Here is a 21,916-nt window from a genome sequence, read left to right as displayed (position 1 = left end):
TTTATTGTTACTCCTACTTGGTAAACTGTGTTAGTTTCCAAAGTATGTTTCTTTTACATTTGTGTTTCGGCTCCTCATGCTGTTAGTCATTAAGTTTGTTTTTTCATTTGCATTATGAAATATCACTTAGAGATAGTGCATTACAATGCTCTTCTATGCTCCAAAATACTTTTGAGAGAGAAAAGGCCAATTATGGTACTTAATAGAAATTTTTAAGATAATATGCAGTTCTCTTAAAAGAATCAATAAATGCAAGTGTTTCTATTTTGGAACTATAGAATAAAATGTTTTTGTTTTGTTTTAATTTGGCCAGTAAATTAAATGCTTGCCCCTCATATTTTCATTTGCTGTGTTTTTCTGCATGTAACTCCAAGTCATTGACCATTTGGCTCTGGCAATAATATTTTACCAATAAAATTGCAGGAATGAAGGCAAAAATGCTATGAGAATATTTAGGAACAGTATACTAGAAATGTTCATAGCAAACAACTAAGGTTTGTTATCAGAATGTCCACAATTACACGAGTAATTATGTAATAGCTTCACTGCTCACCTGAACTCTGTGAACAATACTTTTTATATACCACAATATGTTATAGGATGATCATAAAGGTCATTAACAGTCATTTGGTGTGTGTGCAAGGGGGGGGGAATGGTGAATGCTAGATTAAGCAAGATTTTATCTGAGTGATAAGTATCACCAGACAAATGTGTACAACCTACTTAGAAAAGAAGCCCAAGATAATGGTGATGTACGTGGAAGTGATTTGATATATGTTATGACAAGTGGATCCATGGGCACGGGCTCATTGTCACACAGTTTTTTCTACAAAGCATGAGTCTCGTACTAAAGTTATTTTATGTAGAATCTCACATAACTAAATCAGACACTGTGAACCCTTGGAAATTAGTGATGGCACAGGAACTTTAGACAGAAAGGCAAACCTATACCAGGAATAGCTGTCTGTTCCAGTCAAAATGTTATGTTCTTTCCAAAATTGAAGGGGTGTGATATAACGAATCTGCCACCACGTGTATAGTTATTCACTTCAAGGAATTTTATCCTGCTGAGCTTCAGTATATAGTTTTGAGGGTTTTGATGTTCAGCAATGGCAATAGCTAGACCAACCTTGGACCATGAGGGTCATTCATGTTAGATTCATACATAGCCAACGTGACTTCTTTATTAAGGTACATTGAGCAAGATCTTGAGGGCCAAGAACAGTGATTGAACAAGTCATCTTGTCCACCTAGTTCTTTAGTGCTTTTACACAGTAAATGCTTTCATGGACATTGACATGTGATACAAAAAACACTCTATATTAACATTCCTGTGGAATTAACCATATGCCTCTTCTCAAGACCTCTGAATCAACATTGATCTCCCAATTTCACTAATTCCTCATAACTGGCCAAGCAACAAAACCATTTGGCTATACCCATGGTTTCATGTATAGGCTTACTTTCAGTAATATTATACAAAAAGTGGATAAACATATATAGTACTCAAAGCAAACCCCAAACATTTTAGAGTTACACATGAGCAGAAATGTGGTGTGCCTATTTTTGTGATACTGGCCTATTCTAATATCAGTCCAGCAAGCTGACTTTTCTATCAACTGTGGTTCAGGGGTTAATCATTTTGTTTTTCCCCCTTTGTCAGATATTATAATAACCACCCCTTCATGACCCACTACCTGTAATGATTAGAAATCATTTTAGCAATGAAAAGTGACATAGGGTCTAAGACATCTGTTAATACATATGTGTGCTCTCTGTATTTAATGAGGCCCATCTTAAGACACATTGCTGCTATCTTCAATGGTATGAACTTCATGGTGGACAGTTTTGGTTGACATCCATGGTCATGTACTTAGTCTCTACCAGGACCAAGTATAATAATAGACACTACTTTTCAAATGGCATACAAGTCTCTGCTGCAACAACATGACCTTGTTCTAGAACTTTAGGGTCTTAAATGTGACTTTTCTACTGGGGATTCTCAGAGACAACACATGGCATATTCACCTAACAAGAACATCTCTATCATCATGAAATCTCCTCATTATGTGGCAATGCCACTTGTGAAACAGGTTGAACCTGCTATAGAAGCTTCTCTTTCTCTGTATACAATATACTTTCTCCAAATCCCAGAGCAGTCTTCGAAGTGTGCTTCTTTTTTAGATGAAGGAGATGCAATACGAAAAAAAAAAAAAAAAAATTGTTCTTTAAGCAAATAAACCAACACACCTCAAATAACTACATCCCTAAAAACTTAACATGGAAGGACCTTGAATTGTTGCAGTTTACCTGCTACACTTTGGAAACTTACAAGGATATTTAGAGTACCCACCATGGTCTCTTATCAAGTTCAACTAACATCAATATATTGACTACCTTGAATGTTCTGTGAAATGGCCAAATGATCAAGTCTTTAAAATTATAGTGTGATAGGGAGAGAGTTGATGTTATCCTGAGTGAAGACTGAAGCTTTATACTACTATCTGTCCCAGGGAAGGGTTATATAAAAAGAATGCCTTTTTCAGGTAAACCCCCACAGTATACATTTTTGAGGTTATGTGGATCCTACTAAAGACATCACATCTGGCATGAAGGTTGTAATTGAGTCTACCATTTAACTGAGGTTAAAAAGTCCATCTCATCCACCATGATGAAATAATTTTTGTAAACAACTTTATTGAGATGTAACTGATAAAAAATGAACTTCAGATATTCAAATTTAACATAGACATATATATACATATATATGTTGATTAACATAAATAGATGAAACATAAATTGATGAAATAAATGTATACATTTTTATATGCATACATATATTGACTGTATATATGTGTACATATGTTTATATATGTGTGTATGTATATGTATATGTGTGTATATATGTATATGTGTATATATGCTTTATCTCTGCTCCACCAGGGCCTATATGGGCCCATATAGGCCCTGGTGGAGTAGTGATAAAGAATTGGCTGCTAATTAAAAAGTCGACAAGTCAATTCCAATAGTCACTTCGGGGAAGAAAGATTTCTTAGTGTGCTGCCATAAAGATTTATAGCCTTGGAAACCCTATGTGGAATTTCTACTGTGTTTTATCGAGTCACTAGGAGTCTGAATTAACTCAATGGCAGTGGGCTTGGTTTTGGTGTTTATATATATATATTCTTATGAAAACATAACCACAATCAATATAGTAAAAATATCCATAATTGCTGTCAGTTTCCTCATGATCTTTTGTAATTTCCCCTTCCTTTCCCCTCATTTACCATTCACAGGCAACCACTGATCTAATTTCTGTCACTATAGATCATTTAGAAACTTTCCAGTTTTATATAAATGTAATTACATAAATATAATATAAATATATATTTTATATAAAAGTATTCATATGTTATTAATGTCTGACTGCTCTCACTCATAATAGTTTTCTTGATATCAGTCCATATTGTGCATGTATCAATATTTAATTCATTTGTATTGCTGAGAGTGGCCAGTTGTATGTCTATACCATAATGTGTTATACATTCACTTCTCAAAAAGCATTTGGAATTTATGGTTTTTAGTACTGGACTATTAAAAGTAAAGCTGCTATAAACATTTTTGTCCAAGCCTTGTATGGAAAAATACAATAAAAAACTAAAGTATGATCATGTTATTCACTTTTTTAAAAGCTTTCAGTAATGGAGCACCAACAAAGGTTTTCAACATCTATCTGTTGCTTAATTAGAGATAGAGAATGAAACAAACACAAACTATGAAGCAAAAACTACCAGTTATTATTTTTCACATCATAAAAAGAATATTATTTAACCACCAACACATATTGAAAATATAATATCTCAAAATAAAGGAGAGAATGAATTTATTTAAATTATTTTTACTTTAATAAAAATAACTGCATCTTCCTTATTTTTCTATAAATCATCCAAAAACTTCATGACAAACTGAGATTTGGAAAGCAGTTTGGGAAAAACTTACATACAAAATATACTTTATGTGCTTGAACATAGTATTCATGGGCTCCTATCCCTTTGTCTCTACTTATATTTCCAGTTATATCTTTACCACTTCCTCACGCATTGTTTGCAGGTGTGTTTATACACACACACACATACACACACAACACAATCTCTCAGAATTGCTGAGGTTGCTCATGTTCTTTTATCCCTATATTTTATTAGCCACATGTATACCTATACATATATATTTTAATATTTTCTATAGATTTCATTAACCCAGAAAAAAATTTCTGACCCCTTAGTTACCAAAGCAATTTTAATCTTTCTAGTCTATGCTTTTTTAATGCCATATGTATCTGTATAAAGGCAAACATTTCAACAGAGCTTGGTAAAATATGTTCTCATGTACACTTCTGTTTTACAGATTATGAACTCCTCAATATCAGAGCATGAATCGTTTAAAAAGCAGAACTCATTCAGCAGAACAGAATCTGAAAAAAAGTACAATTATTGTAGGATTTTTTTTTCCCAAGAACTCAACAATTCTGAATTATTAAATTGAAATTGTGGAAATAATTATTCTTTCATTTATCAAGTATTATTTTGCAGGTGAAAGTTACTGTAAAATCATGACAACATATAAAGATAGTCCTTTCTCCTAAAGTTTATCATCCAGGACTCTTGATGTAGAGATTCTACTCAGCTAAATCTGTACCTTTATTTATTTTTTTCTTTTGCCTTCAGTATATGGTACCAGCGCAAGCTTCTTGCTCAGAGTAAGATGAATAACTTTTGTGCACATATGAAATGTTAGAAGATGGAAAATTTTACGTTCAGAAGTAACCAATGATCTTGAAAATTAAAGGAGATATATGAAGGAAACTTGAAAAGACATTTTTCATATTAAGATGTTGGCAGAAGCTGGCAATAACTGCTTCAAATTCACTACACCCACACAAAAGTAAGTATTTTCCATAAAGTTTTGCTAAAAGATAGTTTCATCTTCATAAATGTTTGGCGCCCAACATAGTGAGTTAACGACAGTGCAGCGAAAAGGCTATTTGGAAGGGTGTTGGAAACTTTCTCAAACAACACGATTTATTCTGAAGTAAATGATAACTCCTTTATTTTTTGGTGTATTATGAAGTCTTTCAGGTTAGTAAATATTAAATTTTCTCAAAAGAAAGGCCACATATTTTACAAAAATATATTTTTCATATATTCACTGATTTTTAAAATTTTCAGTAAACATTTGATTATATGCAGAAGTCAAAGAAACAATCAGGTTTATAAAACTTTTTATATCTCTTACATAACTAAATTTGGATTTGATTCTCTAAACAAATTAATATGGTTTCCAAGCAAAACTTTAGGTTTTACATCATAAAGTCTGTATCAATCATTTAGAGTCTGTGATGCCAGTTAAAGTCAAGCATATACAAAGAATATATTAACTGCAAGCCCAGGGGCCCATTTGTTTCATCCTTAATACTAGGTGTCATCTTTCCCCACTTCTGGTCTCATTTACACTGCATTTCACCATCAATTATTTCAATAGCACTTATTACAACACACCAAACTCCAATATAACTGAGTTTGCATGTCTGTTTTCTTTTTAAAACCACGCCAGTAAGGTGGAAACTCACTAGTGAATAAACCATGCTGTCTACTTTTTCTTTACCTGAGTCAAGCAACATCAACGAAACATTACTAGATGAAATCATACAACAGGCAGGCTTGGTAACACTAAAAAGTGAAGGTAGGAAATTATAATGGTTATTCAAATTGTCATGAAATTCAATTTATAATAATGTGGTCATTGTTCCCCCACTTTCTGCAATAACTACTTCAAATTACCCAATCTCTAATCTACTTTTCACTCTTGGGATATAACCATGGCTACTACTTCAGAAAGAAATGTGCAAACCAAAACCAAGCACCCTGCCTTGGAAACGATTCTAACTAATAGCAACCCCAGAGGGCCACCAAAGCTGTAAATCTCTATGGGAGCAGACTGCCACATCTTTCTCCCGCAGAGCCACTGTTGATTTGGAAGCCCCGAACTTTCAGTTAGCAGTCTCCAATGACTGAGCCATCAGGGCTCCATACAAAGAAAAGTAAAAAGCCATAAAAATTAATTGTCTTTAATTTCCCTCTACCGACGTTCATCAATTTTCACTTACAATTAATGTCCTCTTTTTTCACTCCTGTAATACTAAATAATATTTGATTTTCCTCTAAATTTAGGAGAAATCTCTTTTTCTTTCATTCTATCAATGAATGGTAACATCGTCAATACAGTCATCTAAGGCCATGGCTAAGAAAATGTCTATTAGTAACCTTCCCTGTACCTCCACGTGCAACGTATACCAGATCTTGTTGATTTTAGCAATTATCATATATCGATGTATTTATGATTATTTGCACCAGAGTTTCACATTTAAAAGTACGTGTACTCAAAACAAGAATGGGTTCTTACTAATCTTTGTTTACCTAGAATAAGTGTGCTGGATGTGCAATTCTTGATCAGCATATGCTTATTGAACTAATTAACAACAGAGCACTTATATCAAATTTGCTTAAAAAGCTATACACAGAAGAGTAGCTCTCCAGCTAGAAGTAGAACAAACTGAAACTGCTACGGCCTAAAAGTAGCGTGAAATAGTTATTTTTTATTAAATAATTTTCTATTGGAAAGATTTAGTATGTTAAAAAAATTGCTTTCCATAATTAATACACCTGGTAAAACCATATTCTTCATAGATTTAGAGGCTTATTATAAGTTGGCTTGATATGTATAATATTTGTATAAAATATGCACAGTATTAATAATCAAAGACTACCAGATGACTATAATTTCATCTGTTATAGATTTTATTTTCTTGAGATGGGAACAACTCCATATTTATGGGCTGTTTCTTGAAATTATAAGATTACGAAGCTTTAAATGGCATAAAATTAAAGCTACTTTATTGAATTTTAGAACACACATTCGGCAAAAAAAAAAGATTCTTTTGAAATTACTAGAATTTTTTTTTCCTTATAAGGTGTCTATAATTTTCTAATATATGTGGATTATATAGTATTACAAAATTAAAAAAAAATTATATAGTATCTAAAAATAAATTGTATAGTATCTAATGGCATGAACCATTAATATTACAATTAAAAAACTCTCAGATCTGACAACACCTCGTTCCTCTGTAATGTTGCTAATAATTTGTTATTATGTATGGTCAGAAAGAATCATTGTTTTCATTAAAATCTGCAAATAATAATAATTTAACTATATGCAATGCTCTCCTTTATATTGTTTAAAGAAGAAAAAGAATGTTTGATTTATTTTAACTCACTGGTCATTTAGAGGAAACCCTGGTGGCATAGTGGTTAAGTGCTATGGCTGTTAACCAAAGGGTTGGCAGTTCAAATCTGCCAGGAGCTCCTTGGAAACTCTATGGGGCAGTTCTACTCTGTCCTATAGGGTCGCTATGAGTCGGAATTGACTTGATGACACTGGGTTAGGTTTTTTTTCCTTTGGGGTCATTTAGACTATCCAACATTCTAATAATTTCAAACTGTTGAGAATTTTGTTATTTACAATTTTTAATATAAATAATGTAATTCTGATATTTTAGGAGAAATTGGAATAAAGGAACTGGGTTAGAGAATAAAAAGAATTTAAATTTAATTTCAAATTCATATCAAAATTATATAACAGTTTACAGGATGTTAGTAGGTAATTAGATATATCTACACTTGAATAATTTTTGAAATTCTATAATAAATAGTTCCTTTAGTAAAAATTGGAAGTTTTATATTCACCAATGAAAATCTCAAAATTTATAACTACAAATAGGAAGATGAAGTACTTATGAAAATGGGTTCTAGTACCTGGCTTCACATTTATTTTTCTTTGTCTACAAAACTACATTTACTAAATGCAATCCTGTCTTTTATTCTCAAAGGAGTCCTGATGGCTGAATTCAAATGGCTTGCCTGTGATTTGTTTCATAGATAATGCAAAGATATGTTTTGATACCAACATTAAAAATATTCTTCTTATTATTTTTTTAATTAAAAGATATGCCCTTGAAATTCATGTATGACTGTGCATGTAACTTTTCATCATGGCCCTACACATTCTACCAACAACACACAAAAACACAAATACACATACACAAGTATTTCTTCATAAATTCATTAAACACATTAACTCATTCAGACCACCTGGAAGGTTTAGATACAAAACCAAACCCATTGCCATCAAGTCAATTCTGACTCATAGCGACCCTATAAGACAGAGTAGAATTGCCCTATAGGGTGTCCAAGCAGCACCTAGTGGATTCGAACTGTTGAGCTTTTGGTTAGCAACTGTAGCTTTTAACCACTATGCCACCAAAGTTTCACTAAGTTTTAGATAGTGTAACTATAATTTATTAAATGGTTATATGAACTGAGTTTCCTATATACGTATATATATAATAATAATAAATATAAACTTAAAAGAGTTAGCATATAAATTTGCTCCTGACTGCTGGGTTTGCTTGCTTTGTGGAACAAATGGAGATGGTGGAGTCTTAAAAGAGTAGAGGTTTGTGTCTTGGCTTCTTTATCAGCTGCCCACCCAGATAAAATGTTCCAATAAAATGAACAAAACTGAATAGTATTGTGCACAAGAGGATGGGTTGTCACTAGTGATAAACAAATGCAATTTTCCCTCCATCACCTTAAATTTATAAACAGATTATTTCCCAGGTTGCAGTGTAGGATAGTGAATGAGCAAACATGCTGTGATTTCTTTTCTCAGTTTTAATTTTATTAAAATTGTGAATTTAAGCAAGTATCTACCCTCTTTGATTTTTATTTTCTCATTCTAAAAGAATGTGCATTTTCCAAATTCAGCACTGCTCAAGATTTACCTGTATTATTTGCAAAAAAGGCAGATGTTTAGACCCTATTTCCTAATTTGGTCATAAAGAAAAAAATTACCCTCAGGTTAGGTAGACGACTATGAATTTGTTAAATTTCTGTGGATGATTATGACTAAACTGGCTAACATTTAGAACTTGAGTAGAGTCATCATAAATCTAAGATTTTTCATCCCCATACGTAGGTTTAAATTTCTAGTCTGACATATAAGAAAACTGAGCTGCATTTGCTATATTTCCTATTCATTTGAATATATATTTGAATGTGTATTTGTGTGTAATTATATATATAGATAATGTATACTTATTGTAATATATTCAATATTCATGTAAACATATAAAACATATGTTAAGTCTATTATTATATAACAACTAACTGTTCTAAAATTTCTCCACTGAGTTCTTGCATTTCTGTCCATCTTGAGAACAAAAGAATTTGTTCTGGACAATCTTTTAAAAAATATTTTTATAGCAAACAATCTGGGAAGATAGAGATAGTGCCTCCCTGCAGGGCAGAATATAGATATTTTTTTTCTTCTGAACAGGATAATAAAGATAATATTCCCCCTCCCCCTGTGAGCAAAGTGTGGGTTTACCAGTAACTCCCTTATAAAACTGGAGGTTGCCTAATAGAGTTCTTCACTGTGACACAAATCCATTACGTTCACACCATCTACCTGGGCCTGCCTCCACATCACTTCCATGGGGTTTGTGGAGGGGGAGGAGCGATGTGAACGTGAGCCTCCAGCTACTTGTTGTGCTGTAATATGACCTCTTTCTTTTTTTTTAATATGACCTCTGTCTCTGAGCCAGGAGTCTTGTGTGTTCAGTAAAAAAAACTGTGAATCTGTGTCAGGCTCACTTTTATGTACTCTATCTACTCACAATATTTCAAAATCATTTCTGTGTTATTGGCATGGGGAAAAAAAAAAAAAAAACCTGACTTATGTCATTAAAGTATAAAACAAAACCCAAACCCAGTGCCGTGGAGTCGATTCCAACTCATAGTGACCCTATAGGACAGAGTAGAACTGCCCCATAGAGTTTCCAAGTAGTGCCTGGCGGATTCAAACTGCCAACCCTTTGGTTAGTAGTTGTAGCACTTAACCACTAGGCCACCAGGGTTTCCCATTATAGAAAGGGATTATTTAGTTTGAAAGTTTTATAGGCCAATAACTGATTTGAACAATCATTGGCTGAAATAAATCAACTAAGGTAATTAGGAAAAAAAAAATTAATTCTTCTTTTTAGATTTTATTCAAAAACAAAATTTTAATGTTAGTTATATATATGATTCATTTAATTTGTCAATTACACTTGACTGTGTAAGCATGGAAACCCTGGTAGCATAGTGATTAAGTGTTATGGCTGCTAACAAAAAAGTTGGCAGGTCAAATCCACCAGGTGCTCCCTGGAAACTCTATGGGGCAGTTCTACCCTGTCCTATAGGGTCACTTGAATCAGAATCGACTCAACGGCAATGGGGTATGGGTGTAAGTATATATACAAATAAGTGGGGGAAAATAAAGACTGCCAAAAGTATTTGGATTGTGAGAAGTATCATGTAAGCATATGGGAAAAGGTTGTGAGCCAACTACAGTAAGTGAAATATCTTAAATTACTGAATGACAATTAACAAAAGCCCCCTCACCTCATCACATGTAGAAGAGTTTCTTTAGTACATGGAACGTTGGCGATGTTTTACACTAGGCTAAACAGTACAGAACAGAAATGTGGGGCATAGAAATTTGAGAACAAGGGTTTAGCCTACTATCGAGTTATCGAAAAAAAGATTCTTTGTTAGATGTTAAATATAACAGTATAATGTAAACAATTGTAAAGAAATATTACTAAGACAATAGTTTATTTTGGCTTAAAATTATATTATGTTTTACTCAAAATTAATGTAAATATTGAAAGAAATAAAATACTGTAAACTTTAAGAAATAAAATGAATCCTCTTGTATGGAAGAAATTAAAAACAATTTTAAATGTTTCTCTTAGTTCTAAAGAGGAAATGAGTAGCAAATGTATAATTTTAGTTAAGAGTTGTATGCGAAATGAGTAATCCACATTGCCAGGTGAAAAATGACTATCTTCATACCCTAAGAGCCTGTGTAAGGTGTCAACTCAACATAGCAGAAAGCACTACATTTTGCAACAGACAGTATGGATGTGAGTGATGGCTACACATTACGCTAGCTGTATAACCTTAGGCAATCCATTTTAAAACACTGAGTTGGTTTCCTAATATACAAATTTAGAGTAATAAAAAATACCTGCCCTAAATTTCCTACCTTAAATCAAATAAGATAATGGATTAAGACTCTTCCACACACTTAGTTTATATCAGCTTTATCATAAATATCTTCTTGTACTATGATTACCCTTATATATTTCTGATTCCTTTGCTGTTTATTAGCTCACACACAGAGACATAACTTTCAATACACAGGGACACAAGCACATTCAATTCTGTAATTCTCAGCTACCTCGCACATTATTTCTTTTTAGTTGACCTTTTTTTTTTTTTTTGCCATGCTGATAAAGATCTCACTGAAATTTTAAGGGTAGTGATATGCAGTCTGTATGGAATTACTAGCCTATTTGTTAGATCTGCTGAAAAATAAAATGTACCAGACCATTTTTAACAAGTGGTATGGATAACTTAACCAGGGTGGGCTTCAGAAAGACCTAGGCTCAACTTCCACCTCTGGCCTTAATGGCTTTAATTATCTTGTTGAGTTTTCTCATCTGCAAAACAAAGATAAAAATACCTATATTGCTGAGTTCTGGAATTTAAATTAAGAGAAATAAAAAGTCAAATATTTTATGTGATGAATTACATACAAAAAAGTCCAAATCCATTGCCATTAAGTTGATTCAGACTCATAGTGACCCTACAGGACAGAGTAGAACAGCCCCCGTAGAATTTCCAAGGAGTAGCTGGGAGAGCAGAACTGCTAACCTCTTGGTGAGCAGCCAAGTTGTTAACCACTGCACCACCAGGCTTTGGAATTGCATTAAAAAAAAAAAAAAAAAAACCCATTACCATCAAGTCCATTCCAACTCATAGTGACCCTATAGGGTGGAGTAGAACTGCCCCATAGAGTTTCCAAGGGGCACCTGGTGGATTCAAACTGCCAATCTTTTGGTTAGCAGCTGTGGCACTTAGCCATTATGCCACCACAGTTTCCATACATAGAATCTAAATATTGCAAATCAGTGGTATCAGTTATTTTTTATGATAGTGATTATGATAATGGATGAATGATGATAATTAATGAGAAATTCCAAAGGACACAGTCTTGAGAACTTGTATGCTAAAATACATTTACGGATCAGGTTTCTATTTAGACCTATTAAGAAAATAAAAGATTCAACTAAGCCAGATTGCTGATTTCTGATGACAGTTCAAAGGTAATTGACTTAACTACAATATTTTTCAAACTTTTCCCCAAATCTTTTGTTATTTAAATATAAATAAATGTTAAATATTGTGATAGGGTTGGATGTGTGTTTATTAAGTAATTTACTTTAATCAATAATAAATAAAAATAAAATTTTATCTATGACAAGTAAAACTGTAATAAGTTGGTTGCTATAAAAACAGCATTGGGGTGGTATCTGACCTCCTCTAACTTCACAAAAAAAAAAAAAAAGGAAAATCAAGATCAACAGTCCAAGGTTGATTTCTATGAGAGAGAGGTCAGACAAGCCTCCTCTCTCCACCTTCTTTAGTGATTCTGACACCAGCCTTCCCTCCCACAGCATCCTCTACTTCTCTGCTGAGTTCAGTAATTCATTGCAAAGGTTACACAGAACTTACAGACAATAGTCATGATTATGGGGTTTACTAGGAAAGCAACAGGTTGCAATTCAGGTTCAGAAATACTCCGGATACAGTTCTTCCGTCAGAATAGCCTCTTCCCAGCCATGCTCTCGGGCACATTTTTCACTGGCCCTTGCCCTCTGCCCAAAGGCGCTCAGCTTTCTCTCACTGTGGGCCCAGAAACCCACTGAGCCATCTCCTGCTGCCGGGTCTCACTGCCTCTAGTATTTAGTTCTCTGCCTTTAGTTCGCTCTCTCTCTCTGTCTCCTGGTTCCGGAGCTTCTTAGTACAGGGATCCTGAGTCCAGAGGACAAGCTGACTCTTCTTCCTTGGTGGTGGAGGGATTCTCTTTTTCCTGCATCTGAGGTGGCTCATTTCAAGGCTAGCAGGATGAAAAACTGACCAATCCTTTGGTGGGCCACAATTACCCTGCCACGCAGTCCTGCCCAATAGCTTGGGCAGGAGTTACAAAACCATGGCTAGAAAGACCACACACAAAAGTGATTTATCACACTGCAGTTGCCCTGAAAATAAAGTGCAAAAACAGAATGTACCTAGAGATACCTAAATTGTAGGTATGATGTCAAGTAAGAAATAAGCAGCATCTTAATGATTTATCTAGTGAAGATTAGTGAACATTATCAGAGAACATATTTAAGTTATTGCAGGAACCAGAAAAAAAAAAAAAAAAAAACAAACACATTGCCACCCAGTCAACTCCAACTCATAACATAAAGGACAGAGTAGAACTGCCCCATAGGGTTTCCAAGGAGCACCTGGTGGATTCAAACTGCTGACCTTCTGGTTATTGGCCATAGCCCTTAACTACATATGTTAAAAAATAGGTATTGATATAGATAAATGATAGCAATTTATATATCAAATTTTGTAAATTATATGGCTTTTTAAATTGTAATTCATAAATATTTACTAAGGCACTCAACCTAGAGATTCATTTTTATGATTTGATTTCAGTGGGTAATGGGAATTTTTTATGTGCATAAAGGAGAATGGACAGTGAAATTAATTAGAAAAAAAAAAACAACCCTATTTTGATAAAATTGCCCAAAGCAGAATAAATATCATGTATATCAAAGAATACCAAATAATACATGCTAAACTAATAATAAGATTTTTAAAACTTGAGAGTTAAGAAAAGTAACATTAATGATATAATTTACGATGGAGGTTAAAAAAATAATTGGAAAGGGCAGCAGAAGTAGAAATCCCCAAGAGATCATCACACACTGACAAGGAGGACTAGCCAAGACAGCTACAATTTGTTTTTTCCCCATCAAAGGACAGAAAGAAACCAAAATATATTAAATCTCAGAACTCTAAGACTACATACATCACTAGCAAAACAGGAAGAGGAGAGTGCATCTTCCATGGACAGGGTTAAAGAGACCTGTGTTGAACTTTGTTAACAAACTAAGGGGCCACAGTCACCAAGTAAGTCTCCACCGACCTCCAGCTCTTTCTCATGAGTTTTCACAAGGTTCAAAGCTGCAGCTGCCCAAAGTTGTGGCAAGGCATGGGACCTGAGAGAAATTTCTGGCAAATATTCTGGCCGTTCGGAAAGTGCATGGCAAAGATCTTCCAGAAGTGGGGCAGAGTAGTAGAGCGCAGATCTCTGAGAAGCAGAAAGCTGGAGCAAGGCTGGAGCACAAAGGAACCAGCAGGCATCCCAAACAGCTTTCAGTGGGTTAGAGCTGCCTGAAACAGCTGTAAAATGGAGATCTGTGTACCACAGATGGAAAACCTAACAGCTTTTTATTCGCATGTTTTATTTTATAACCCCAAACACGCAAATATAATATTTATTTATTTATTTTACCATTATATACCAATGATTAGTTTTTCTTAAATACAAACATTAGCTTACTGAATAATGCTCTTGAGTGATAAATACTAAGAGTTAAGATCATTTTCCTATGAATTTTTTTTTTTTAATAAAGGAATTGGTTCCACAATCAATTACAGAAATGTATAATTTTTTATTGCATTATATACATTGGCACAAATTAATTTTGCAGTCTGTTGTTTTCTTGAAACATAATATTACATATTAGAATTTTGTTTAAGGGAGGAAAATTGCTACTTAACAGCTATTCTATTGGCTGCTGGAAGTTTTTAGATGATGTGGATTCTTACAATCTCATTCACTGTAACCAATTCAAAAGAAAATAAAAAGAATAAAATCTATATGAATGACTTCACAATGATTTATCAGTATAATAAAAAGAATGCAAAAAACATAATCAACATTATTTTGTAAGTGTATAAATTCAAATTTTCTAACACAGAAAAAGAGTATTTTAATGTACTTAATTGGTTTTACTGGAAACCCTGGTGGCTTAGTGCTTAAGGGTTACATTTGCTAACCAAAAGGTGAGCAGTTCGAATCCACCAGGAATTCCTTGGAAACTCTATGGGGCAGTTCTACTCTGTTCTATAGGGTCACTATGAGTCAGAATAGACTCAATGACAATGGATTTAATTGGTTTTACTACGCATCATTACCCACCCGTCTATAAAGGTGAAGGAGAAATTGAATTTGAGAGTAACAGCTACCAATTGCTAGCGAAAAGTCAGCAGTTCGAGTCCACCAGGAACTACTTTGAAACCCTATGCGGCTTTTCTACTCTGTCCAATGGGGTTGCAATGAGGCAGAATTGACTCAACGGCAGTGGGTTTGGTTTTTGCTTTTGGATATTGTTTAATAATTTTTTTTTTTTAACATAGTGTAAATTCAATCTACTGGACAATTAAAAAAAAAACTGTCATCCAAATTGGTTTTTAATTAAATAGTTACAGAAAATGGCTTGTAAAACAAATAATAACTCATCTGATTTAACCATTTGAGATAGGCAATAGTTAATACAGTAAAGAAAAAAAGATCAGACATAGAGAAATAAAATTATATCAGAAAAGAGATTAAGCATAGCAAAGGAAAGGAATCCCAATTATCTCTAATTGACTCTTGCTGAGAATGATTTCCCAGTATTCTCTCTATATCATTACCATCAAATGATGCTTAAAAAATACAAATACATGAAATCAATTGGGGAGAAAATAGAGGATAATAAAAATAGAGGATTCAGTTACAAATTCTGCTTATCTCTAATGTTTAAAAATGGCACGAGAGGAATGACTGCAAAAGAAGGAGTATTGAGAGAGAAAGGAAGAAATGAAAGTGTGGTGCCACGAAAGACAAGATAGGAAAACACACATTCAGCAACAGAAAAGTTTCTGAAAACTTATATAGACCGGATTTTATGATAAACTAAGGGGCTACAGAGAAGGCTCCCTGGGTGGTAAAAATGGTTTGCACTAAGCTACTAACAGTTGGATTTGAAGGTACTCAATAGCGTCACTGCAGATAAAAGCCCTGGTGATCTACTTTCATGAGATTACAGCTATTGAAAACTATTTGAAGTGCAGTTCCACTCTGAAACACATGGCACCAACATGAGTCGGAATCAATGACAATGGGTTTAATAGAGAAGGCAGTGTGGAGTCCAGAGTAAATGGTAATTTAAAAAGAGGAGGCTAAGTAAATCTATTAGCATCCTTTACTAACACAATCCTTATAAATAATAGAAAATTTATGAAAGTAAAATAACATAAAATAGTGATAGAAGACAGGAAAAATTACCATAAACTAGCCAGAAATTTACACAAATTCTCTCGAAATTAGAAACATGAGGGGACACAATTAAAAAGTAGAGCACCCAACTTAAGACTAAATTAATGCATAAATACAAACTAATTCAATGGTTCTGTAAACTAAGAGTTGTCAAATGGTAAGAGCAGAAGTAGAAGATAGGGCAAGTGTTTTGATGAACTGGGCCATTGGACTCTTGTCTCTCTTTTTTTTTTTTTTCTGTTTTCAGTATGTTGAAGTAATAACAATGTTCCAGATAATAAAACCTATGAAGTGCTCACTAAAATCTCTCTGGACAGATATTCTGGTGTAGCTGCTGAAGACTGAGAAAAAATCTTTCACTCACATACATGGTTGTATTCCACTGAATAAGATAACTGTGAAGATATAAGATGTCCTATATGCCAGGTCTATATCCACTCACCGATATCGAGGTCTTTAATTTCCTTGCCTACTTAGAGCAAACAGCCACCCAGACTGTATTGGGGAAGGGGAAACTAAACTGAGACCCTTGACAGTAACATGGCTAATATACTTAATATTTCACAAATGTGATTAAATAATCAAGGATTTAAATCTACCTGGCACAAACCAAAGGCATGAAATGAAAGCATTAATAGAAAGACATAAACATCTACTTCTGCCTGTTGAAAATTATGGAATACTTGAATAATTGAAAATCTGTAGTTGAAAAGTAGACTTTTTTATCTGAAAGATAAAAATCAAAGAATCTCCCAGGAGTTGTGGGCGGGGGGGGATGCAAATCTAAAGGAAGAAAAATAAAAAGGAAACCCAAGAGATCCATTAATCAGAACTAAAAATTATTTCCAGAAGAGAATAAAGAAAACATAGGAATGGAAACTAAATAATAATAGAGAAAACTGACTTTAAATATTATTAAAATGTTCCCATACAAATGGTCAGCCAAGTACTGAAAGGTTGAATGAAACATAAAGTTTATATTTGGATTCATTCTGTAAAAGGAAGGAATTAAAAGAAAAAGAAAGAAAAAGTAAAAGCTTCTTACAAGAAGAGGAAGAGGCAGAATTAGAGAGAGAAATAATAGGTTCTTTTCCAAAACATCAAATTGCAGGTAACCGAAGATATCTTAATAAAATTAGAATCCAGAAGTTAGTGAAATATAAAGATTCCTGAAGGAAACATTAACCTAGATTGTTATAACTTATAAAAACAAGTATTTTAATATAAAGGTAGAATACAGAACCCTCTCTAACACCGCAAGGGTAAGAAAATGTACCAACTCTAGACGTTGTTTGAATGTTATTTTTTCTTTCCCTAGAATATACTAGAAAACATTGAATCAAGATAAACTCTTTTGGAATATTACATATGCTGAGCAAAGAAATAAACAAAACGTAGTGCAGTTTTAAAATATAACCAAAATCAAACCAAACCTGTTGTCTTCAAATTGATTCTGACTCGTGTCAACCCTACAGGACAGAGTAGAACTTCCGCATAGGTTTCCACTGAGCGTCTGGTAGATTCGAACTGCCAGCCTTTCAGTTAGCATCCAAATGCTTAACCACTGCACCACCAGGTCTTCGAGCAATCACATGTAATATATATATATAAAAAAAAGTGTAATATTTAAAAAAAAAATACGGTAGGAAAAGGCAGAGTATAAGAGTGATAGGTCTCTTTTCCTGTCTAGGGAAAAAAATGTAGACACTGTTTAAATCTGCACATAGGCACGTAAATGAAGGAAACTTACTTTCACAAGGAAAACTTAGACACTGTAAAATAAGAGAGATGACACATGGAGACCAAGCCCTCACCCTAAGTTCTTTTCTTGTGCTATCTCTTAGTTCAGATGTATATTTTGTGACCTAGGAGTCAGTCACCTGGGCACTTGAGATTCCTGAGACATAAAAATTTGTGATGGCACCAGACACCTGAACACAGTGTAAAGCCAGCTCTTACCTGTAGCTTGCTATCAGAGTTTACTCACGCTGATAGCACCAGTTTTATTGATAATTATGACTCAAGTTGGACAAGTGAAAACTAGAATTAAAAAGTGTACTCACATCAACATGTTCTGTTTCTGCACCTCTCTCTTTAGCCACAGTGTGAGACCGCATATACTAATAGTCTGAAGAACTCTAAATGTTTATTTAATTCTTATAACCCACACATAAGAACTATTTTCTAAGGTTTGAATATCTTTCAAGAATGGCAGCCAGAACTGGCCTTTAGCTGCCTTCCGGACACCTGAGAAGCTCTAACCTGAGACTTAACGTATAAATGCAAAAACATGAAAATTAAGGCCATTCACTGGCACCCCAAACCCAACATTTTAATCGAAAAAAAAGTATTTGGCAAATTAAAAATTACTTTGCTGCCAAAACTCAAACCAAACATGTTTCCATTCACCTAATAGACAAATAGACTTTTTTTTTTTTCATTATAACGTTCATATGCAGGTACACATACGCACACACATAGACACACAAATGAAAACACAAACACACCGGGCAGTGGAGATTGATTGGCTAAAATTGCATGTACCTATTTTCAGTTGTACTCTGCACCATGCGGTCACTATAAGTCAGAGCTGAGTCCATGGTAACTAACAACAACGACACTCTCAGTAGACATTAGTGTTTCAATACTATAACTATCATCTTAGTTGCTACCTCCTGTGTGTTTATTCTTCTGAGGCACAGCAATACAGCTTAAAAAAATGCAAATTCATGTAGTTTTTTTTTTCTTTAATGAATCTGTGTAATCATCAATTTACTACAAGTAGCATGTGAAAAGAAAAAAATAATAGTAAATGGTCTTGAGGCTCTTTATTATCACGCAAAACAAATTCTGTATATATGGATGAAGTGACGATAAATTCAAGGTCACAGAGGAGGTGTTAATGATCATGGTGCTGACATAGGCGTTGCAGATTTAAATGAGGAATTTTTTTCTAACATCGTATACGTTTTACCTGCAAGAGTTTCTTACAACAGTCTCATTATAAGTAAACACAATTTCCCAAACCAAAAAAAAAGGTAGTGTAATCCAAACTTGTAGAGTACAGGTTATTGCCCACAATATTTCAAAATAAATAAATAAGTACTTAAAGGTAGGTATCTTGAATATCTGGCATAGAAATAGCAGGGATCCTGTATAATGATGAGAAAATTGAGCTTAAATAAAAATACGAGAACATATTTTTGCTATGACATCATTGAACGTCTCCATTCGTAGTTCCTTAAGTATCCTGGATGTATTCCATTTTTTTCTCTAATCTGATATAATGGCTTTTTCAATACTATGTATTCTTGAAGCACTTTTTACACCATTGTTTTCTTTTCCTTTTTTTTTCAAGATTTTTCTTTACGTTGCTAAATAAGAGTTGAAAACTCTGATTTTTGTTGCAACACCTATCCAAATCTGAATCAAGGATATATTATCTGTATTTTTGTGATACAGGGCATGGTATGAAATATTCTGAAGAAATAAAACTAAATTATCAACAAGAACAAGCAAAAAATCATTAGAATATTTTAAAAAGCTAAAAACAAATGCCTTTAACATATCATATGTGCTAAAATACATGCACACAAAACAGAAGATCATCTACTCCTTTTCCTATTCCTTTTTTTTTTTTTTTTTTTTGTCTCTTTGAATTGCCTGGAGCCCTGGTGATGCAGTGGTTTGGAATAAACTCCATTTTGCTCCCTCTGGTACTGGGAATATGGGCTGTTACTTTCAAGGATGCCCTTGAGCTCTAGGGTGACAGATGAGCCTGAGATAAGTCAAATCTTTCTGTTCTTACTGAGATTCAGCAATTTTTTCTTGAGTCAACTGTGTGTCTCTCTCTTTTTGGTCTGTTTCTTCATTTTTCTGAAGCACATCTCCCAAAAACTTCTATCATGTGAGGGGTTTTTACGTTATTTCCTATATTTGTTTTATATATATATGTACGTATGTATGTATATGTATATAGTCGTGTGTCACTTAACGTTCAGATATGTTCTGTGAAATAGGACATTATGTAATGTGGACGTTGTGCGAACACCATACTCACCCACCACATAATGTCCATTCAGGCAATGTCCGACTGCACGTATTTCCGTTTTCCCATCAACCATGTCCCCTTCCTCATGCCTTCCTACCTGCAGGGCAGGGACCTTCCTCTCCCAGCCTCATCATATTATATGCAGGTGAGGCTGGGAAAGGAAGGCCCCTGCCCTGCGGGTAGGAAGGGATGGGGAGGGGAAAGGCTAGATGGGAGCACAGAAGTGTTTGTGGTTGGATGTTGCTCCAAACAAACTTCATGGAGTGCAAAATTGTATATATATGGTGTAGCCATGCACTAGTACTTTTATTAACTTAATATTTGGCCTACTTAAACAATTTTTTTTTTTTTTAATCTTCTCTCACTCTGTCATCTCTGTCTCTCTCATGGTTTTATTGTCAAGATTTTTATTTATTCTAATATTTTGTTACTTTGCACTTTATTATATACTGCAGTGCCAATAATTCAATTATTTTCTCTGATATCTGCCAAAACAACTTTGTTTTCCATATATGTGACATATTCTTTTATCACTCCGAATACATTAATTATAAAAAACTAAACCAAACCCACTGCCATCGAGTCGATTCCAACTCATGGAGACCCTATAGGACGGGGTAGAACTGCCCCACAGTTTCCAAGGAGCGCCTGTCTATCACATTAATTACAGAGGTGTATTTTCCTCCAAGCATTGTTAACGTTTTCTATGGTTTGCTGTTACCCATTTGAGTTGGCTTCTGTCTTTCATGTTACATGCTTTCCCCACATAGCAATGATCGTTCATATTTTACAGCACATTAGGTACAAAATGGAAATAATTACGGGTAAGTATTGTAATAGCGTGTGAATTGTTGATCATCACCATAAGGCAATGTTTTTATTTCAGGTATCATTCTCTGCCTCCAAAGACAGATCCCAGAATCACCTGTCCATGGGTTAATTCTTCAGCTTCCAGCTTTCTGGGAATGGTGTGGGAAAATGAGGCTAAGGTACCAAATTTACATTTGATTGTTTTTAGTCCCATGACTTAGGCTTATACCTTATTTTACTCAGTTTATGTGGCTCTTTTCTATAAAAGATAAAATTCTAGAATTGGGTGAGGTTAGAAAAATGTATGATGTAAGAAAAGGGATTTAGGGTTTCAACTACTCTATGTTCAGAATTTAAATAATATACTAGATTTTAGTGTGCACCTTAATATTGTTATATAAATGAGACAAAGACAGCCTCTGTGTATTGGCCTGAGGTTGCTAATTTCTTCACAGAAGACGGGGACCTGTTAGCTCAAAAAGCATGCTGATAAAAAACTCATTTTGTACCTTCAATTGCTTTAAAATTTCAATTTCTTGTGGACTCTAGACTTTCTGGAGCCATGGAGGGTGTATGAACCCCTGAAATTTTGCCATAAGATAATATTTAAACTTTAAAACAAAAAATCCCCTGAAATCATCTTAAAACCAAGAAATAGTTTAGCTT

The sequence above is a fragment of the Elephas maximus genome, chromosome 14 (genome assembly GCF_024166365.1).
Source record: "Elephas maximus indicus isolate mEleMax1 chromosome 14, mEleMax1 primary haplotype, whole genome shotgun sequence".
In the NCBI taxonomy this organism is placed as follows: Eukaryota; Metazoa; Chordata; class Mammalia; order Proboscidea; family Elephantidae; genus Elephas; species Elephas maximus.
This window is presented reverse-complemented; position numbering follows the sequence as displayed.